Here is a 22,444-nt window from a genome sequence, read left to right as displayed (position 1 = left end):
TGTGGCAGTGAACACATCACGAAAGAGAACGATGGAGCAAGTACATTTCGTTCGTTCAGCGAAGCCACGTTCATTCCGAAAGACACGGATTCTGCAGAGCCCTCACCTGAAGAGTGCATGCTAGTCTTGCTGTATTTATTTCTCGCAGATTCACATAGTGTAGCGACGTTATCTATGCGCTTACGGGTCCGCAGGTCACGAGATGTGCCTCCAAACCATACACTCGATCGCAGCTAAACCATTCTGAATCTGTAGTGCAGCTTTGATAGATGTTCAACGTTATATAAATGGCTGGAGGTGTGAAAGCGTCATAGCGATGAAGTAGGTTGGCGCCTTCTGGAGGGACTGAACAAAATTAAAAAAAGTTGTCTGCCGCGACCTACGTTGTTATTACCCACTATCACGGCTCCCTTGCGGATATTTTATGCATCAACCCGTTAAGATTACGTACGGACATCGATTGTCCTAATATGTGCTGATGCAATCCCTATAGCTACACATGCACACATGGTCACTTAGTACACATATAGTACGCAACAAGTACACTAGCGTATACGCTAACAAGTACGCAACAAGAGTACAATGACTTATTCACACCGACGGCCAACACCTCGACGTGTTTACTCGCACCGTATTATGAAAGCGCGCCAGCTTATATAGCGATGAATTTCGACTGACCTGAGTGGCACAAGTTACAAGTAGGTTTCCTTAAGCTTTTTTTACCTTTCGTATCAATACCACAACTTGCGCACACGTAAATATATTGTACCTGATGCTTAGGCAAACCTTAGTTAATCAATGGTTGCACAATAATGAACGGAATAATTACTAGAGCTTATCAGGTTTTCACGAAGGCTGATACCCCCAAGCCTTAGAATGCCCACGGCATTTCGAACGCTGCGCCATCTGTCGACCACTGCCACAGTTACTTTTTTTTTCTTCAAGCCTTCGAGAGTGCAAACACTTGCCGCGCGTTAGCCATTTCGGAGGTCACGTTTCTTTTTCTTCTTGTTACTTCGAGAGGGTGCAGCATGCAGACCAAACTTTGTCTCCGTCGTGGTAGGTGTTCTGTGGTCACTTCGACCTCATTTAGTTGCTTCGTCGTAACGTTTGCTTATATTCTTTTTACGTGCGTACCACAAGTGTGACCGCTAGCCATGGATACAGTACACCACTAGCCCTTCAATGACAAGGTTTTTGATGCGGTAACGACCGTCCTAGCAGTGTATACGTACGTTACAACGCGGGTCTTGCGAGAGAAATAAGCGATGACCTCGCATCGGACGGTATTTTTTTGTGAGCTATGACAATGGCTGTTGGCGTCGCGGCAGCTCTCATACTTGAGTGGAGCAACTATCGCTGCAGTGCGCAAGTTTACTATAACTTTATAGAATTTTGTGCCTGCATACTTTTCTGCTTCAGATGCCTCTCGCGATTCGCCTCGCGTGTCAACTTGCAATCATAGTGCGTGCCACAATTTTGTTGTTAGGGCTGTGGCTGTGGTGGTTATTACGCTGGATTCGGAATACTCTTTTCACAAAGGTGAGTCAGCGTTAGTAATTACTTGCTGTGCACAGCTGTTACTAGAAGTGCATTTTGTGTTGAGTTTCTCACGACAAAGGAGAAGCATGGACGAGAAAGACATACTGCTCGCGTGCATAATTCCTTCCTACTTCTCAGTGCTGGCATGGACAATTCAAAACGAATGCGATTGAGAATTTGGTTTAACCTACAGAAGTCATTGGTTCACTTTTCACAAAAGTTTAGTTATGATGATGTTTAAAAAGTTTCTGATGGTTGTAATCTAGTCTGGCGAATAAACGCTCGGTGAAACTTCGCTGCCTTTTTCCCTTTGTGCTTTCACCTGCTGTGGTAGCATAGCCTTATTAGGTTTCGTGTGACTATGCTGGAGGACGCCGGTTCGACTTCTGGCCACGCAGACCGTATTCAAATGGGGGTAAACTGCAAAGAACATCCATGTGGTGGTAGTGGCACGTATAACTGTATCAATTGTATATGATCGTACTTTCACGCATGGACTGTAGAGTGGTATCAGGTTTCCTACAATACTGAAAAAATAAGTGTGATGCTTTTTACGCGCCTCGTTGAATTCATGAGTGCTGTTGGTGCCGTGCGAAACTAAAAATGCATGGGCTTACCAAGTTTGTCGACACCGAAAAAAACCATTACTTTTTGTACACTCTAATGTAATCGATAAAGCAAGACTGCTTGGGAAGCAGAGCTTCTTGTACTCGTGACAAATTGGTAGTATGAAACAACACGAGACACCCATGGAAGTGTGCGGAGCATCGTGCGAGCGCCTGACGATAAAAAAAAGAGGCTTTTACTCTACACTAATAAAACAAAAAAAACGTCCCTCCTGCATTGCTTACAACAATCTTAGGTAAAAGCAATCGCTCGCGACTGGCCGCGGCCGGCTATAGGCTTGGCGTGCGCATGTGCGCGAGCAAGACCCCCATGATTGAGGAGAAACTTGAATGCTGAAGGAGGAACGTTGCTCATTTGGTCTTTGCCGCGAGAGGGCGCGACGGGTAAAGTGCCCGAAAGGGAGGAAGTCACTGCGCCGAAGGAGGAACGGAGCCCGTTTCTCCATTCTCGCTCCCTTTTTTTAGAGTGTAGTCATCTCCACAAGGCACCATGAACAACACGCGTGCTAACGTTCCGAAAGAAATCTATTTTTTTTAGTGATGGCGCAATCGAAGGCCTGCTGACACATGCACTTCCCAGCCTTCCTATATCTGAAGCCTCATAAATTTCACGTATCATATGGTCCCGATGACGCTTAATGACGGTACATAGCTGAAAATCCGGGACACAACCGCAGTTTCGACAATGAATGCCGAGATGGCCCGAAACTGTAGAGGAGACGTTGTGAGCGTGCTCTTTCAGCCGCTCATTTAAACACCTGCCTGTTTGGCCGATGTACCACTTGCCGCAGGACAGGGGTAGAGAGTACCCCACCCCTTCAATGCATGAAACGTACTTCTTCCGATGTTTTATTTTGCAGCCTCGCTCACTCCTCGAACCAGGATTCACGGCCCTGCACAACCTAGCCAGTTTTTCTGGGGCAGAAAAAACCAGGTCTACGTCGCACCTGCTGGCCATTTCTTTGAGATTGTGGGTGACGCCGTAGATATAGGGAATAACGACGAAGTTTCGTTTCTCCCGTCCCTCATCCTTTGTACGGGTTTGAGCATTATTTTCGGTGCTCGTTCTGATTTCTCGGAGTAGACACTCAGCAACGGCGGTCAAAACGTACATCGGGAAACCAGCTTCTGTAAGGCGTTCAGTTTGCTGATTAAAGCTGGGCTTCATTGTGGGATAGCAAGACTTTCGCAGAGCGTTTGTGTAGCTAGTCTTAGCAATAGTCTTAGCAATGGGTTAGCAATTTTTCTGCCCCAGAAAAACTGGCTAGGTTGTGCAGGGCCGTGAGTCCTCGTTCGAGGGGTGAGCGAGGCTGCAAAATCATATATCCGAAGAAGTACGTTCCATGCATTGAAGGGGTGGTGTACTCTCTCCCCCTGTCCTGCGGCAAGAGGTACATCGGCCAAACAGGCAGATGTTTAAATGAGCGGCTGAAAGAGCACGCTCACAACGTCTGCTCTACAGTTTCGGGTCATCTCGGCATTCATTGCCGAGACTGCGGTTGTGTCCCTGATTTTCAGCTTTGTACCGTCTTCAAGCGTCATCGGGACCAGATGATACGTGAAATTTATGAAGCTTCAGAAATAAAAAGGCTGGGCAGTGCATGTGTTAGCAGGCCTTCGATTGCACTATCACTAAAAGAAATAGATTTCCTTCGGAACGTTAGCACACGTGTTGTTCATGGTGCCTTGTGGAGATGACTACGTGGTTGTTAGGTAAATTCTGTTTTGTTTGTTTTGTAATTTTTCTCTTTTTTTGTCAGATACTGCCTACGTATATATTGTGTGGTTCTAGCCAACAAATCTTGTGTTAAGTCAGTGCCGCTGTCTGTCTCATTCTTTCTCTTGTCCCTCGTTATTGGCGCTGTTTTTTTAAGTGATTCATGTCGTACGAACTCGCCCAAGCAACCACGTTAGCCCTCAAATCAACTACTTCTATTTTTTAATTCCGAATTTAGTTTTTTTTTTCTGCATACTAAGTCAGTTGTGATGACCGAGCATGATTAGAACTTGTTCTTTATGTGAAATGATACCAAAGCATGTGGCAGCAATGGCAGTTGTCGGCGGTATTTTTGAAAGCAATATGTATCCAGTGGTAGAACAGTGATGTTGAAATCCATTCCCCTTTTTGAGATTGAGGGGCAAAAGTACTTTTGATAATCAGCCAGAGTAGGCTTCTCAGAGAGCATTCGTTGAGATCGCCACGAAGTAAGGCATCTTCGTCTAGATCTTCCTAATGTGGCGAAAAATGCTCGCCATAAACAGACCATAAATAAACCTTCTGTTAGGTTCACCTTCTGCTGCTTCGGCGTCTTTATCCTGAATCTACGAGGCCTGCAAAGACCGGTCGCAATAAAAGAAAGTTAGTTTTTGTGATACTTTATGCATTGTGTCATTCTTCAGCGACCACCAAAAGTGCGTCTTCTTCTTTTCCCTCACGCAGCTGCATTGTGGCGGTTGTTATGTTTCAATATACACCACTGTTATTGTTGGCATGGTTACGCAACTCTAAACAACTAGTTTATGAAACACATGCGGCTCTTTGACGTACGCCTGTGCATATTTCGTACACAACCTTAGCGCTACTTCGTAGCGTTTGCTCAATGAAAGCTTTATAAGACGTTCGCCTTGCAACCGTAATTTTTTTCATAACATCAATTTCCAAGGTACGTATGGCCTGCCCCATACTTTTGCTAAAAGCCGGAACGTCTGGAGCAATTACAGAAAACAGAGACAGCTGGAGCGCCCGGAACAAAAGCGGACGACACTGTGTCCTTCTAACTCACTCATGATTGAACACCCAGGGCCCTTTTGCTGACGTCACCTCCTCTTTTCTAAGTTCTACTTAGATGTTTTCTGCGCTGTAGCGATTTTAAACTGCTACTTAGAATACGTGATCACCTCGAAAATAAAGTGCGCGTTACCCGTCTGAGTCTCGAATCCCCCAGCGTGCGTGTTATTATGTGGCCTAAGGCGGAGGCATGCAAACTCCAGTTTCTTTAATAGAACGGTGAAGATGAAGTGAATGTGGAGCTCAGGGGCCCATTCTATGAAGCACGCTAGTGTTCATATAATTTTGAGCAAAAGTTTGTCTCGAGCAGGCTTCTAAACGATGCTGATGTTGAAGTACGACGTGCAATACCTTCGCCTTAAATATCAAAGGGGCCTAAAGATTCGCCTTCAGGAGTTGAACGCGATAACGTCATTCTATTGCTAGTGCACATTTTGAGCACATAGTGCATAAAACCTTTTCGAATTCGCAATGCACCCACTACACCTGACTTCATAGGAAATAGGCGCAGTCACATATGTGCCTTTTGTAGTGGAGTACCGGCTTTCAACCGCAGCGCCATTATAATAATCACATACTCTGGTGTTAGTTTGCGATAAACGCCTGTACCACGCAGTAATGTTGCAATATTTTATGTTGCATGGAGAAGCATGTGTACAGGATGCGTGTGTTTCTGAAGCATTAAAGCTACATTCACTGCACTTATAAACAGAGATCGTTTTTTACTATCTTTATAAGCAGAGGCATGACCTGTCATACAGAACGTTCCAGACTAATTGGAGACCCCGGGCCGGGATCTCCTTAGTATTTAGTTGGGTAGTATAGTTATTATACATCAATATATGCCGCTTGAATTACCGATTTAACATTGGGATTTTTAAGTATGGAGAATAGCACAGTGTGTGGGACGCTGTCAAAAGCCGTCTCTAAATCGAGCTGGAAGATCGCAACATGAAAATGAAAAGCATCGCAACTCTCAAGGAAACAGTGCATTGTTTGTGTGTTCATCACTATTGAGCGCTCCTTGATGCCACACGTTAGGTGCTTCCCAACTATTTCGTTGATTACGGACTTCAATCTACCAGCCAATACTGTCACGAGTATTTTGCAATCAGAGTTGGTTAGCGAAGTGGGCCTATAAGACTAAACTAGTTTTGTTTTGCTTTTTCTTTTAGCTTTGGTATTCGGTAAATGAAAATAGTATTGCTTTGATTATGTAGGCTTCGTTGAAGACAGCTTGTAACACTGGTGAAACTTCTGTTTTAAATTCGTTATACCACATCGCATCGAGACCACCATTCCCAGGTGACTTCCCGGCGAAAAGAGTATCTATTGAATTTTCAATTTCAGAAACGGTTATAGGCCTCTCTGACGCCTCTTTCGTTTGGAGCGATACTTGCACCCGGCTCAGGAAAGTGTCATTGAACTTGGTAACATCCACTATTGTGGCTGCGAACAAACCCTTGTAATACCGAAATAATGCTTCTGTGATAGTGCCGTTAGTGTTTAGCAGATTGCCATTTTCCTAACGTAAATTTGATTACGACGCGCTCGCAATTTCTCGATTCCAAGCGCGCACTTGGAAAGAGTCTGTCCCATAGCCCACGCCTCTGCTCTCACTAAATGAAGAGTTCCTCTATAGCGCTCCCGCTAAATTAGCTCAATTTGTCGTTTCATCGTTCTGTAGAGAAGCCGCCAAACAATTAAGTGGGTCGAACTCTCAAGTTCTTTCTAGTGGGTCTACCCAAAAAGGACGCCGCTCACGCAGAGAGTCCGTGCTTGGCCATGACTGTCGCCATTGTGTATGCTCGCTGTGTGCCGGCTAATAAACGCCCTAACAAATTCGTGGACAGTGCCGCGATCCGCTTCAATGCCCTTGGAGCTATACGATCACGTACTCTGCCATCTACTATGTCCCACGACATCTGTCAGCAAACACCCTTCCGTGTCACCCCCTTGTCCCGGTGTCCCCAGGATCCGAGATCCACCCATCTTCATGGGCGCCAATGGCACTGACGTGGAGGACTGGCTCGCCAATTACGAGCGCGTGAGCGTCCCCAACAAATGGGACAAGGACAGCAAGTTGACAAACTTGGTGTTCTACTTTGCGGATGTTGCAGGTTTGTGGTACAACAACAACGCGTCCGATTTCGCAAGCTGGTTCGATTTTGAGACCGCCATCATCAACGATTTTGGCCACCCTGAAGTTCGTAAGCTGCAAGCCGAGCAGCGCTTACGCGAAAGTGTAACAGTTCCCTAACAGTTCCAATATCTTTCTTATATGCAGCGGGCTTCTCACTTTCTAGTGATATCGATTTTTCAAAGGGGCCCTCAAACGTTTCAAAACATCGGTGCTGACTGCACAACTCGTAGTGGCGCTAGCTGGAACTATTGCGAGCGGAAATGATGCCGGATTGTTGCTGCCCTATGATAGGAGAAATGTAACGTTAAACTAAGCGCGACATTGCATCAAAATAGGGATTACTTTTTAATTTCCTTTTGCTTTAGCATAAATATTCACTAAAAGCGAGAGAGAATAAAACTCCCAAGCCTTTCTAGCTCGAAAATTGCAAAGCTACTCAAAGAATGCGCCGAACGCCTTGTGCTGAAGGAAACGTGCCGGGGATGGTCCGGTGCCGTTGTGTGAAGAAATTAAAAAAAAGAAATGTAAAGGCATTGATATATAGACGCTATCACAAAAACAAAAAAAGATCAGTAAAGCTACAGAAGAATATAGAAGCCTTCGCGAGCTGGCTAGTTTCGCACGTGTCGTTCCCCTTTAAAGTACCACAAAGCTTGTTACCATCGCAATGGCATCCTTCATACGCTGGACAGGGCATAACAGGCAATACGTCATGCGAGCTTCCGGTACGGTAGCGCTTTCAGTTATCATTGGGCAGCCTTCAACGTCATAGGGTGAGGGAAACACGGTAAGGTGAGCCCGCAAAAGTCGAGGTGAGGGTAAGCATTCATTTCATTGTATTTGGATATATCTACCCTGAATAACTTTGCGCTCGTGTCCTATCGCAACCAGATAAAAATACATGTAAATATACGTAGTCATGAAAAGTGTTAAAAGGCCCTTTTAAGTGTTGTAATAAGTTCCTTTTTTATTCTTTCTTCCTGTTTTAGGGCACTGGATCTCAATATTGCTTTCATTTTAACGGGCTGTCCGGCAAATTCACTCTTGTTTTCATTGTACCAAGAGAGCTTGTGCTTGGCCACATTAGAAAACGAGACCATCCGCGGTTTCAGACTGCTTAGCGCCGAGGTAAATGTTCTGGCATACGCTGATAATGTTGCAGTGTGCTGTCACACCAAAGAAAGTGTACAAGAGACAGTTGCCGTCGTAACATTTTTAATGAAACTACAAGAAGTCGGGTTAATTGCGGAAAGTGTCTAGGGCTGTGGCATGGAGATTTGATGTTCACTGGTTTGAAACGCAAGTAAAATGTGTAGGCGTGCCTTTCCAGCACTAGAAAAATACTAATGATTATTGGAATGAACAAATAAAATAAACGCGTGGGCTGACAGCGCAGTGGAACGATAAATGTATCTCTATGCTTGCCAGAGCTGCTGTATGCAACATAAAATAAAAGAGCAAATTATGGTATGTGATGCAGCTTTTGTGTTGCTGACGGTTGCACGTAAAAAAGCTGCATAGGATATTTGCTGTCTTCGTATGGGGGTCCACTTGGGAAAGATGCAGCAGGACGAATCTGTTACGAAGATTTTAACAGGGGGGCTAAGCCTGTCGCGTCGGTTCGTGTGACAATTAGTTAAAAGTTTAGTTTCTTTCGAGATGTTCGACACCCCTTCTTTAGAACGGTATGCAATTTGAGCCTTTTTTGTGTTTTGCCTAACTTCGTGGTTAGCACCGTTAGCTTGCCCGTAGTCACGCGAGGTTTCTTTAAGGAAGTTGCGGACAGTGTCCACTTCTTGCCAGTTCGATTTTTCAATGAATAGCTTTTTTTTGCTCGAGCGAAAAAAATGCATAAAAACATACGCGACACGATTTTTTCTGTTCCTATGTATAGGCTGACCAGCAGTGGGGGAGAGGACAATAATGTTCTTAGGCGTGTTCAAAAAATGCAAATGCAGCAAAGCTCAAAAAAATTTTTCTTTAAATTACACTGGAGAATGTTACCAGATAAGACTGTTTTTAGAAGGTAGAGTATTTTATATGCCATTCGGGTTCGAACTCTTTGATTTGTCGAAAGCTGGACACAATAGCTCATGTTTCGTTTTGTTTTTTTGCATTGTTGGGAGGGGGTCTACTTCTGGGTTGTTGTGCATAGAAATAAAAAAAAGAACTTCTTTTACATTCAACTGGATAAGACGTTTTTAAAAGAAGAAAAAGAGGATGGAATGCCTTTTGTATTTGTAATGCTGCTTGGCCTCCATTGTCTATGGCGGGCCAGAATAGCTGGTTTCTACCGCGACCCTGACAAACGTCCTGCGCACGTGCTATTCCGCGAAAGCTTTGCTCAATACGTTGATTTACTTAAACAAGCAGACTTTGTTCTGAAATGGCTTTCCCTGGTTGAAGCCTTGGTGAACCTGAAAAAATTTTAACACTCCCGCGACAGTCTGATCATCACTTCTATGTTGTATGTTATTGCTCATAGTGACTTATATTGACATATGTACTAAGGACACAACCGTTAACTACAAAAGGAGGTGTGGCAGTGTGGTAGAACATCCGCTTTTCACGCTAACGACCCGGGTTCGACCCCCACTCGGACCAAACAAAACCCTGTTTCATTCACCACTCAGCTGCAGGTTTTTATCATATATATTGTGCGATTTTCGGTCACGCAATGATTGATGATTTTTCGCTCACAACCAACAACGCCGACATCACCGCCAACATCAGAATTTCTGTGAAATGAGCTCTTTAACACTCTTGCGCTAATAATGTCAGGACGTAATTGGGAGGTATTGTTTTAGTAACTCGCATGTATTTGAGCAGTAAGTGTACTTTCTAAGTTTGAAAACTTACCGCTTAGCTCTCAGAGCATTCTATTGTTCTCATCACCTTTTATAACTTCTTAGTGTTGAACAAAAAATACGTACTCATTCTTTATCTGAGTTATGGTATAGATCCCAATTGTTGTGCAACACATAGCAATGCTTTGGTGGCATTACTTTATAGTGTACTTACACTTTTTATGAGAGTGCAATCAATGCATACACCCTTGTTAGTAGATCGTGCAAAACTTGTAGATTATATGAAAACTAGCTAGCAAACTACTATCTGTGTCAGCATTGCGGGTCACGACCTTATGATGCCACGTATCAGTGCAGTAATCATCGTCTTTTTCCTGGTTGCAGTTTTTATTATGTAAGTATTGCTGCAAGCGTCATGTATAACATTCTATATTAGGGTGAAAGCTGTTTTTTATACATTTCGTGGCGTGTAATAAATTACATGACCTGCCGTTTTCTTTTTCATTTACCAAGTAAACTTTTCATTATTGCTGAACCATCGGAACTAGCTGCTAGGAAACACATCAATGTTCAGTTCTAAGAATGATCATTGCTGTATTTTTGCAAACCTAATTAAAAAAGTGTAGTCTGTGGGACCTATTTGTCTTTGGCGGCAAGAAACATATGTAGAAAAACTGTGACACAGGCACGCACGCACACCGTTAAGACAAGCAGTATCATTAAAACGGCAGAGTTAACAGATGCATACAAATCAATACAGACAGCACACCGGCATTTTACCATCTCGGCCCAAGGTTGGCGAGAAAACAGGAACATTGTGTTTACGTTAGGGTTTCAGAAGTTTCTGGGCTTAAATATACATTAAATCAATATTAGAAGCCACTGAATACATGGTATGTGCTAAGACGGCTGCAGTCAATGTTGTCCGATCAACACATCGCCAATCATGGCGGAGATGACCTAAGTGAACACAGTGCGTCATACGTATCACCGACAATGACAGCTCCAATTTTTATGGCCAACCTTAATCATTCGCGGCCCCATCATTCTTTCTTTTAAACTTTTAAGCCTCGCTCGTGTTAGTGGTTTCGTGGGCTGGGCCAAAGACTCTGCGGCACTTTTCACTCAATGTGTAGTTAAACTTAGGTAGCATATTTAGCGGGTAAACAAATGTATTTTGCATAGGCTTTAGCATTTAGGCAAGCAGAAGGCACAATAACCTAGAAATGTCATGAGTGCAGATATGTTTATTGTGAATGTATACAGTGAACATATTGATACGTGTATGAAACTGTCACCCCGACACAGCTGAATTGGCACCCAAATGAAGAAGATGACAACGTGGTTGTAGTGGGTTGGACTCTCGAGCTTCTCCCGTTGGCCTGCATGACTGTGCGCTCTTTAAGCCGTTAGCAAGACCAGCTCTCGGTGAATAAATCTTCCCCGTAACATCTTTTGGTGGAAGGTGCGGGTTCTTCACACAACCCGGCTCTGGAACTCCGCAGTGGACGCCAGCTTTCTCCAGCCGCGATGCCTGAAATTGGCACTCAGGCCTCGCCATCCGCGCCGGCTCCATCACCTGTGATTCCCCCCCATCTTCTCGACCCTGGCACGTTTTCCGGGACGGACAGCACGAGCGCGTCAGCAAGCACTACAGGTGGGACGAAACGCTTATGCTGGCAAATATTCTGTTCTACCTAAGGGGTACGGCACGCGCCTGGTATGAGACGCACGAAGAAGAATTAACCAGCTGGGACACATGCAAGCAAAAGCTTCGCGATTTGTTCGGTCGGTCAGTTGCTCGCCAGATGGCAGCCAGGCAGGACCTCGCGTCGCGTGTTCAATCATCGACGGAGTCGTACGTCACGTACATCCAAGACGTACTGGCACTGTGCCGGAAGATGGACAAAAACATGTCTGAGGCGGACAAGATCAGCAACGTGTTGAAAGGCATTGCTGATGATGCTTTCAACATACTAATGTGCAAGAACTGCACCACTGTCGACTCCATCATATCCGAATGCCGACGATTTGAACAAGCAAAAAGCAGGCGAATCACCCACCACATCGCGAGACTACCAAACACTGCTGCGACTTCGTCTTGCGAGGATTCTGCAGCGCCCCGTTCACTTGCGCCTCTTGCCAATATCGCAAGGATTGTTCGCCAGGAGCTGGAAGCCATGGCACCCGCTTCCTATCAGCCCCCTGCGCAAGACCACTGGGCAACAGTCTCGCTCATTCAAGCCGTCGTACGCCAGGAGTTTGCTAACCTGGGCGTCCAGGTTCCCCAGCCGCAGCCCATGAGCACTCCTGTCCACAACGCTGACCACCACTCTGCCCCACTTGTCGCTGTGGCAGCTTCGACTCCTCGGTTTCCACCACGCTACCGAAATCCATCTGAGTGGCGTACGCACGATGATCGACCCATCTGTTTTTCTTGCTCTCGAGTTGGGCACATCTCCCGCCATTGTCGCAACAGGGGATATTTCCGGCCAAGCTTTCGTAATGTCGAGCGCCGTCAGGACCGTGGACACTATTCGCAACCCGGTTTTTCGGATGACCATATTCAGGACTCTTCCGCTCGCCGTTCTTCTCCACGCTCCGAACCGTCCTACGCTGACGTCGTCGCCCAAAGAAACTGGTCAAGTCGCTCGCCGTCACCTCAGGGTCGGCCGTCACGCTCCCCTCAACGCCGCCGCTCTCCGTCACCGGCTTATTCTGGCCATTCCCCGGGAAACTGACGAGTGCAGCTCCTGGAGGTGGCGCTGCGTTGACGACTCGGAACGAAAACCCTCTACCGGCTACAATTTCAAGACGCAATTTACTTCGGGTGTTCGTTGATGGCCACGCCGTTACTGCTCTAATTGACACTGGTGCCCAAGTATCTGTTATGAGTTCTACACTTCGATCTCGCCTGAAAAAAGTTCTCACACCAGCTATGTTCTCTACTGTTCGAGTTGCTAACGGAAGTCGAACATCGGTACTTGGTATGTGCACTGCCCGCGTTACTGTTGCTGGCCACCACACTTCCGTTCTCTTCGCAGTCCTCGATGCTTGCCCACACGACGTCATCCTTGGAATAGACTTCTTAACCACCCACTCCGCCCTCATCGATTGTTTACAGGTATCTTACGGCTCAAATTGCCTTTGCGTCCCGATTTCACTCCTCCAAGTCGCACTCGGCTACGATCCGTGGAGTCTCTACGGCTACCGCCCCAGGCTGCTATGTACGTTCCTCTGTCGCCCTTCCCGTCCGTTCCTGATGGAGACTATCTGGTAGCTCCCCTCATTGATTTGACCCTTACGCACCACATCGCACTACCACATACTATAGTGATTGTTGCTAACAACATGGTGCTACTTCCAGTTCTGAACTTCTCTACGTCGACCCAAGTTCTTCCCCAAGGCATCACTTTAGCTGATCTTTCGACCCTTGATGAATGTTCGATTTGTTCTTTTACACCTGACACTAAGACCATGGCGAAACCTGTCATCACGTCGCAAAATAAGGCGTTCCTCGACAAAATGATATCCAGCGACCTCTTACCTTCCCAAATTGCGGCGCTCCGGGATGTTCTGTTTTCTTACCTGGATATCTTTGACGTCGACGACCGACCCCTGGGCCGCACAAGTGCCGTAACCCACCGCATCGACACCGGCGACGCCAGTCCACTCCAAAAACGCCCTTACCGCGTGTCACATGCTGAGCGCCAAGTTATACAGACGGAGGTCGAGAAAATGTTGAGTAAAGACGTCATTGAGCCTTCATCGAGTCCTTGGACCTCCCCTGTGGTCTTAGTTAAAAAGAAGGACAACACCTGGCGCTTTTGCGTCGACTATCGCCACCTGAATCGGATCACCAAGAAGGACGTTTATCCTTTACCCCGAATCGATGATGCGCTCGACTGCCTCCACGGCGCCAACTATTTCTCGACCATTGACCTTCGATCCGGATACTGGCAAATTTCGGTCGACGACCGCGACCGCGAGAAGACAGCATTCATCACACCCGACGGCCTTTACCAATTCAAGGTCATGCCTTTTGGGTTGTGCAATGCCCCGGCTACGTTTGAACGTATGATGGACTCTCTTCTTCGCGGTTTCAAATGGTCGACCTGCCTTTGCTATCTGGATGATGTAATAGTTTTCTCGCCCTCCTTCGAAAGCCACCTGTCTCGTCTCTCGGCAATTCTTGACGTTTTTCGTTGCGCTGGTCTCCAACTGAATTCGTCGAAATGTTCATTTGGACGTCGGCAGATTAAACTACTCGGCCACCTTGTTGACGCCACTGGTGTTCAACCCGACCCTGACAAAGTCCGTGCAGTCCGAGAATTCCCGGTTCCGCGTTCCACACAAGAAGTTCGCAGTTTTATTGGGCTCTGCTCATACTTCCGCCGCTTTGTCTTCAACTTCGCGGATATTGCTAGGCCCCTCACGGATCTCCTCAAAAAGAATGTGGCCTTCTCTTGGGGAAGGGACCAAGAACATTCCTTTGCGTCGCTAATTACCGCCCTCACCTCACCACCTGTGTTGGCTCATTTTGATCCAACGGCTCGAACAGAGCTTCGCACCGATGCAAGCGGCCATGGCATTGGTGCTATACTCGCTCAGATACAGAATGGCACCAACCGTGTGATAGCCTACGCTAGCCGCCTTTTGTCGCAAGCGGAACAAAACTATTCTATAACTGAGCGGGAATGCTTAGCCCTCGTTTGGGCTATCGCGAAATTCCGTCCGTACTTATACGGACGTCCGTTCGCAGTCATCACGGACCATCATGCGCTTTGCTGGCTGTCGACGCTTAAGGACCCTACAGGAAGACTCGGCCGATGGGCTCTTCGATTACAGGAGTACACGTTCTCGGTTGTTTACAAATCTGGAAAGCTGCACAGCGATGCTGACTGCTTATCCCGGCACCCCGTTGATCCACCTAGCTCCACTGATTTGGAATCCGATGCCTACGTTTTAGCCATCACTGACTTTTTGAACGTGGCTGACGAACAGCGCCGAGATCCATCGTTGCTCACCATCATTGACCGCCTTCAATCGCGTTATCCTGACCCATCTCTTAGCAGATACCTGCTTCAAGACAACATTTTGTACCGCCGCAACTTACACCCCGACGGCGCGGAACTTTTACTCGTCGTACCGCATCACCTGCGAAAGGATGTTCTCCGACAATTCCACGACGCTCCAACTTCTGGACATCTAGGAGTCTCCAGAACTTATGACCGCATTCGACGACGAGTATTCTGGAAGGGTCTGTACCGCTCTGTTCGCCGTTACGTCACATCTTGTGACCTCTGCCAGCGCCGAAAGAAGCCTACGACTCCCCCTGCCGGTCTTCTTCAACCTATTGAAGTTCCAGCCGAGCCATTTTATCGAGTGGGGTTGGACTTGCTAGGTCCCTTCCCTACTTCTACAACTGGAAATAAATGGATTGCAGTGGCCACTGACTATGCCACTCGGTATGCAATCACTCGAGCGCTACCAACCAGCTGCGCAACCGACGTTGCCGACTTCCTGCTGTACGACATTATTCTCCAGCATGGCGCTCCGACTCACCTGCTCACAGACCGTGGTCGCTACTTTCTATCTCGTGTGGTTGATGACCTACTCCGATCTTGTGCTACCCGTCACAACTTCACCACATCTTACCACCCGCAGACTAACGGCCTTACAGAGCGCCTAAACCGCACATTGACGGACATGCTTTCCATGTACGTATCTACCGACCACACTGATTGGGACATAGCTCTTCCGTTCGTAACATTCGCCTATAACTCGTCGCGTCATGAAACAGCGGGCTACTCCCCTTTTTATCTACTCTTCGGACGTCATCCCTTACTGCCCTTCGACACACTGCTTTCATCAGACCACCCATCCTCCACTTCGTACGCTCAGGATGCGATCACCCGGGCCCTCACGGCACGCGCGGTAGCGCGCGCTCGGTTATCGTTGTCGCAGACAGCACAGAAGTCCCTTTACGACCGTCGACATAGAGATGCCGTTTTCTCTGCGGGATCTCTTGTTCTCTTGTGGCTCCCATCTCGACGTGTTGGCCTCAGCGAGAAACTACTATCGCGATACGCCGGGCCCTACCGAGTCATTCGTCAGGTCACACCTGTGACCTACGAGATTTCCGCTACCAAAAACTCATCAGCTGCTGCACCCAGAACGGAAGTAGTCCACGTTTCTCGTCTCAAGCCCTACAACGCCGACTCGCTCATTTAACAGGCACCGAGACGGTGCCTTATGGGCCGGGGTGATGATACGTGTATGAAACTGTCACCCCGACACAGCTGAATTGGCACCCAAATGAAGAAGATGACAACGTGGTTGTAGTGGGTTGGACTCTCGAGCTTCTCCCGTTGGCCTGCATGACTGTGCGCTCTTTAAGCCGTTAGCAAGAACAGCTCTCGGTGAATAAATCTTCCCCGTAACAATATGACACAAATCCTGAAAGCTTCAGAAAAAACTTCTCACTTTGGGATTTGGTCTGCTGATCACTTTCTTGTAGATAACTGCATAGAACCAACACCAATTATTCTGGATAATGACCGTTTATTACAAATCGCGGCAAAGGCGCACCACACACTAACACACATAGACCAACTTTCTTTATAACAAAACTCATTTAAGTTGTGAGTGCACTGAGGGTACAAAATCAATTTGTTGAAAAGCGAAGTATGATATGAAATAAATAGATGAACGTCCTTCTTTGAATACTTATTCGATGCAACTAAATCATACGCGCCAAAAGTACCAGAATGTACATGACGCATTTATTTATTTAATGGCACTGATGGCTAGAAAATTAATTATGCTAAAACATCAAAACTGCTCAAACTTTGGGTGTTATAAATGTACAGTTTTCTTCTTCGCATAACGCGGTGAAGGAGAAATGAAAACGAATGTTAAGAATGCACACAACAACGTGATTAGGAACAAAATAACACACAGGAATACTGACAAATGAGCAATTGATGATAAATTGACTGACCAAACTCTACGTGTACAAGTTACACCACACAGACCTTTATACACACTGAAAAATTGAGGAAAAACAAAGAGAAAATATTTTACCTGAGAAAAACATGAAAACTAAAGGTAATAATTGACTTACATAACATCATACCAATACAAATATCGGAAGAACGTTTAAGAGTTGTCAAAATACTTCGTCAGACAACTGCGCATGGCTTGTCTAAATTTCAAAGAAATCAGATCGAAAATTGCAAAACAAAGTTGCTTCTCACTGAATCATAGCCATAGATTGTCGATCAATAGCGGTATAATAATTCATTTTTTCCCGATGAGTACCGACTGAAAGTTAAAGGGGGCGTGTTTGCCGAGGCTGATAGCCCCAACAAGAGAAAATATTCACCGCCGTCTAACGAGCCATAGCCGCCCGCCTAATTGGGGCAGAAACGCGTACGCATCTTCAAAGTCACGTCATTTCTAACAATACCCCCCCTCCCATGATCTTCATTTTGAAAGGCCGTAAAAGCACGGAGCCCCTGTCGAACCTTCATTGGTGGATCGGACGTTTCTACAGTAAGCTCAGTTAGAATGCTCCGCCGAAACGAATTGTTAGTGACCGGATTTTATGCAAATGAATATTTTTTCTATGCATTTCCACAATGCCACTTCTATTAGAGCTTAAGAATGTCTTTTTTATAGAGCCTACCACTACCAATTTTTCGCATTGGGAAAACCCCGTCTAACTTCAAATTTTCCTTTTGAGTACAGTTGAAGACCAGTATTCATGCTACGGAGCAACACTGCGCTTTCGGAATTCGATGGCCTTCAACCTGTACACCATCTCAGATGTTCCCGTTAGCACAGCTACAAGGCGTCTTAGCCAATAGTATGACCGACTAGTCTATGCACAAGTGTTCATCCGCATCGCGTCGTCTGCTCGGTATCTCAGCAGTGTCTGCTTACGCGCGCAAGGAAGGGATGTGCTTGTGTGCAGCCGCAGCATGATGGAAAACGAATGCGAAACCTTGGAGTATCATCAGGACAAAGTACTCTGTAAAGAAAAAATCAAATCACCTCATGATGTTTCTTTAATTTGTCACTTCCTCCCTAAAGGGTGCATCGCCAAGTCAAATTGCAAATTTTAGTTAGACCTTGAAATATTTTGCGTGCCAAATGAAAATTACTATTCCTGCCACAAAAAGTTTGGATTAACTTTGATAAGAAGCCGTGAAAGCATAACGCGAAAAGATGAGCTGGATGCATTTGCCCCTTGCACGGAGTACAGACCTAGCAAACCTAATTCTTTCCTTATCATCTCCGGTATCGGAGTAACTCGGAGGCGGAAGATCACACGGCACAGACACATCAACACAAGATTACATGGACACGACAGCCCGGTCGTGCACGCTAGTGGTGTTGAGTCGTTTCATCATTCTCTGTACTGTACTGCTTGTTTCTCAGGGATGTATTTCTCAATGAGCGCACCTTTGAAGAGGCTGGCATGAATTTTATATCCTTATGAAGACACGCAGCATCACAGCACTGGAACTGCTCCGAGAGACCCTGTACCGGAAACACGCCAACCGTCTAAGGACAGCCACCGGCACGATGCGAGAAGTTAACACCAACGCGAGCGAAGTGGAGCCAGCTTAATCTGGCGTCGCGTTCAATATGAAACTAAACATCACATCATATCTCCAGTGTGTATGATACTAAGGAGGCAAAGCCTTCCATCTGTCCGTCCGTGCTTTTGTCCATCTATACTTTCACTCGTGCATGCATCTTTCCATTCCTTCTTTCTCCCTCCATTCGTTTTTGCTTCCGTCCGTGCGTGCGTCCGTCCTTGCGTCCGTTAGTTCGCCTGTGCGTCCGTCCACCCGTCATACATCTGTCCATGCGTCCATGAATATGTCCGTATGTCCAGCCTTCCGCACGTCCGGAAGGACAGATGGACAGAGGCACGGACGGACATACAGACGAACGAGAACTTGGATGCATACACGAATGGAAGCAAGAACAAATTAACAAACGAGCGGAAGCACAGACGTACGGACAAATGGACGGAAGCACGAACGGACAGATGAAACCACAGACCAAGGGACGCATGCATGGACAGATGGACAGACGGATAGATGGAAGCATGCATGGACAGCCAGACGGATGGTCGGACGAATGAAAAAAAAAGCTTGAACGCATGGACGGATTGAAAAAGCTTGAACAAACGGAAGCAGAGACGGTTGGATGAACGGGCAAACAGATAGTTGGATTCACGGATAGACGAACGGACGCTTTCCCCACTCATCATCGTTCACACCGTGGATATGTTGCGAAACCCACTTACGTCATCTTGTTGTATTACTCCCAAAGGCATATACCCACAACGCCATATATCAAAAAAGTCATAAACTAGAGGTGGCTACTTACTGCATACAAGAGAGAGAGAAATAATAAGGAGAAAGACAGGGAGCTTAACCAGGGCTGAGCCCCGGTAAGCTACCCTACACCAGGAAAAGGGAAAGAAGAAAGAAAAGTTATACAGAAGGAAAAAAAATCACTGACTTGGTCTACGCATAACAGTTTTACGTTTCACATTACGAACAATGGAACAGGCTGCTGTATTTTAGGAAACGCCACAGCGCTTCCATTGCCTTTCAGAACACGGATGGGAAGCGCCCTGGTCCCGATACCTTCTAGACAATGAAATCACTTCTGTCCAGTTGGTATAGAACACTGTGGAAGTAAAGCTTTTTTTGTGTATGCCAGACGGTAACATAAAAAGTGTTCAATAGTCTCTTCGACGGCCCAGTCGTTGCACTCCACACTGTCGACCATTCCAATGGTAAAGGAGGAGGCATCGGTGAAGGCTATGCCCAGACGCCGACTGCACAAACCTGTAACTTTCTCTCTGGAAAACCAAAAAGTATTCACAGCCGTACAGATGGGCCGAGAGAATACAGTGGATGATGTACGAACTGTGGTGACTGCCACTTCTGGAATGTCATGTTCTGCGTCAGCTCATTTGAGTATCCAGCCGTGTCAATCCTAAATAAAGATATGTAAACAAGGTTTGGTTTCACGTGTGCATTTCAGGCCGCTTTATCCGCGAGGCAGTTGCTGGAGATACTCCAATGACTCCCTATCCACTGAAACAAAACGTTGTGTTCTTTCTCGGTCACATCATGCAGCCCTTCTCTGATCTCCCACATCAGTTGTTTGTACAACCCACGACGAAGTTTGGAAGAAAAGCAGACTAGAGCCGCCTTGGTGTCGCAGAATATTGCTTCGATTGCACCTCGCTGGTCAACTATCTCCGAACCAGGCGAGGTGCTCACGTGACAATATTTGTAAGTGATGTTGATATGTCATGATGGAATGATGGTGGCAGCGGTGAAGCTAGTCTGTGTGGTAGAGCCATCTGTGTATACATGAATTCCATCAATATAGAAAGTTCGCAAACAGTCCAGGGCTGCTTGCTTCAAAGCTAAGGTAAAAAGGGCTTTTTCGATTCTTATTCCTGGGAGGGAAAAGTGCACATTGCATTGTCGTAGGCACCAAAAGGCAGACGGTATAGGCGTCGAAGTACTACATACAGAGGAGGGAAGGACCCACGGTCTAAGGAGCTTCGGCCCTAAAGAGATAAGCCGCATAGATTCCGCTTGTAAGTTTTATTAATTCTTTCAACCTGTCACACAGGTCCCGTTAATTAGGGAGGCGATCGCCAGGCTAATTCCAGGGGCCGAAGTATCGGTCCCCCGAACCGCACCATGAAAGCGTGGACAATTTAGAAGTGGTCCTTTGTGGTGCGCCAGCGGACGCCGGCTGTGGCCCAAAGAACAAGTCAGAGCCGAGAGTTGATAAACAAACAAAATTATATTCTCAATAATGGCAGATCGAAAACAATACACGAGTATGCACACTTCACAATAGTTGCATACAATATGTCACCAATCAAACCAATTAAACAACGTACTACACAGTACAATCAGCCACTCTCGAAACAACGGACACAGACAACAATACACACTACAATGCAGTCGCATGCATTTAACAACCAAGACACTTAAAGACTAAGGAGATAGAAAACCTATTCAGTCCAAAGTCCTTCGAACAAAAGTCTGAATGATACTCTTCCGAGAATCACTCAGTCAAAGTCCAGCGTTGTTGTCGTTCCGCTGCTCCCTGAAGTTTCCCTTCCAGGAAACCTCGCGTCTTCAATTGGCCACTCTTAAAGCTTCAACTTCTTTGCCGGAAACACGTCGGCCTCACACACGCAGTTGTTGCCACGCGTCTTCGCTCGTTAGCGGTAGACACACGCTCTTGCCTGTAGCTCGAGCCTTCACCCCTCAGGTGGAAATCCTCTTGTTCTCGTGCTTTGTCCCTACGGACAAAACCTTCGCCGACTACACGGCGGAATCCCTACGCGCTCTGGCGCTAACTTCCATCTTCTCCTGCTTTGTCGTCTCGGCTGCTCGATTAAGTACCTTCCGTGCGAGATTCCAGAAGGTTCTCGTCATTTCGTCGGCGCGATACGCAGCGAAGGCTGGGGAGAGGGCGAGACGGTTGGAATGCCTTCCGCGATGGATGGCTCAACCCGGCGTGACCACGCCTCTTTCGTTCTAGAAATTTCGCGGGCTTGCTCGGCCGCCGATGTGGGGTGAGGAGGTTCGTCGGCGAAGCCACACTTTCGAGGGGAGAGCGCGCGCCCAGAGAGCGTTGGATGTTTGTTTTCTTTTTTTTCTTTGACCTCCCGGCGTCTCTCCCGCGCGTTATCGCAAGAATTTGGCGGCGCGCGCATTTTTAGCGCTCGTTCTGTGACACAACCTTCTATTCACGCAACAGATATAACAAATTATACGCGTCGCCTCGAATAATTCTCGCTGTGTCACGTGTTATTCTTGCGTACACAGGACCATTCTTTATAGAACGCCACCTCCTCTACGTTGAGACGTGCACCAGTGAGATGAAGGGCAAATGACATTCAGTCTGACATTGAACTTTTTCCTGGGCGCATTGCGTTGGAAATCTTGACAGCCGAAATCATGAGCGTTCAGTGCATGTATTTGTCTCACACACTGGAAATGCTCAAACGTGGCGAGTGGCACTTTAGATGTTCACAAAGGAGAAATGGACCCTGCGCGATCTAACTAGGTTAATAAGAGGCTCAAATACTATTCGCGGTCTAGCTATTTGCTCCGGAGCTGCGCTTCTCATTCATGCGAAAAAAAGAAGCTCGAGAGCGTTTTCAATTGACGGTGCACACCTAACTCACTATATTTTACATTAAAACGAGTGACTGTGTTCTGCAAACCACGCAAGAGAAGAATACAGGTCTATGCTAAACTATTGACGCCTTTGTACCACCATAATCTAGAACATTTTTTTATTTTGCGGTCATAAACGCAGGTCACGCAAGTATTCACTCAAAAATTACAATTTTGTAAAAATTTAGTGTGCATGTATTTACAATTCCAGGGGCCTAAAAGTGTACTATTCTAGATCATTTTAGCCCCAAAAACCCTATTTTTATGGTCTATAAATCTGGTCTCTGCTAATG

At 46.5% G+C, this 22,444-nt stretch overlaps 1 long non-coding RNA gene across 1 annotated transcript in view; it reads left to right on the top strand.

Moving 5' to 3' along the window:
- The first annotated feature begins 10,127 nt into the window (after positions 1 to 10,127).
- Positions 10,128 to 22,444, top strand: part of LOC142786709 (uncharacterized) — a 35,353-nt gene continuing 23,036 nt past the window's right edge. Inside the window, exon 1 of the long non-coding RNA XR_012889127.1 lies at positions 10,128 to 10,300. This is a non-coding gene — a long non-coding RNA (uncharacterized LOC142786709). The remainder of the gene's footprint in view (positions 10,301 to 22,444) is intronic.

Source organism: Rhipicephalus microplus, unplaced genomic scaffold (genome assembly GCF_043290135.1).
Source record: "Rhipicephalus microplus isolate Deutch F79 unplaced genomic scaffold, USDA_Rmic scaffold_28, whole genome shotgun sequence".
Taxonomy (NCBI): domain Eukaryota; kingdom Metazoa; phylum Arthropoda; class Arachnida; order Ixodida; family Ixodidae; genus Rhipicephalus; species Rhipicephalus microplus.
This window is presented reverse-complemented; position numbering and strand designations above follow the sequence as displayed.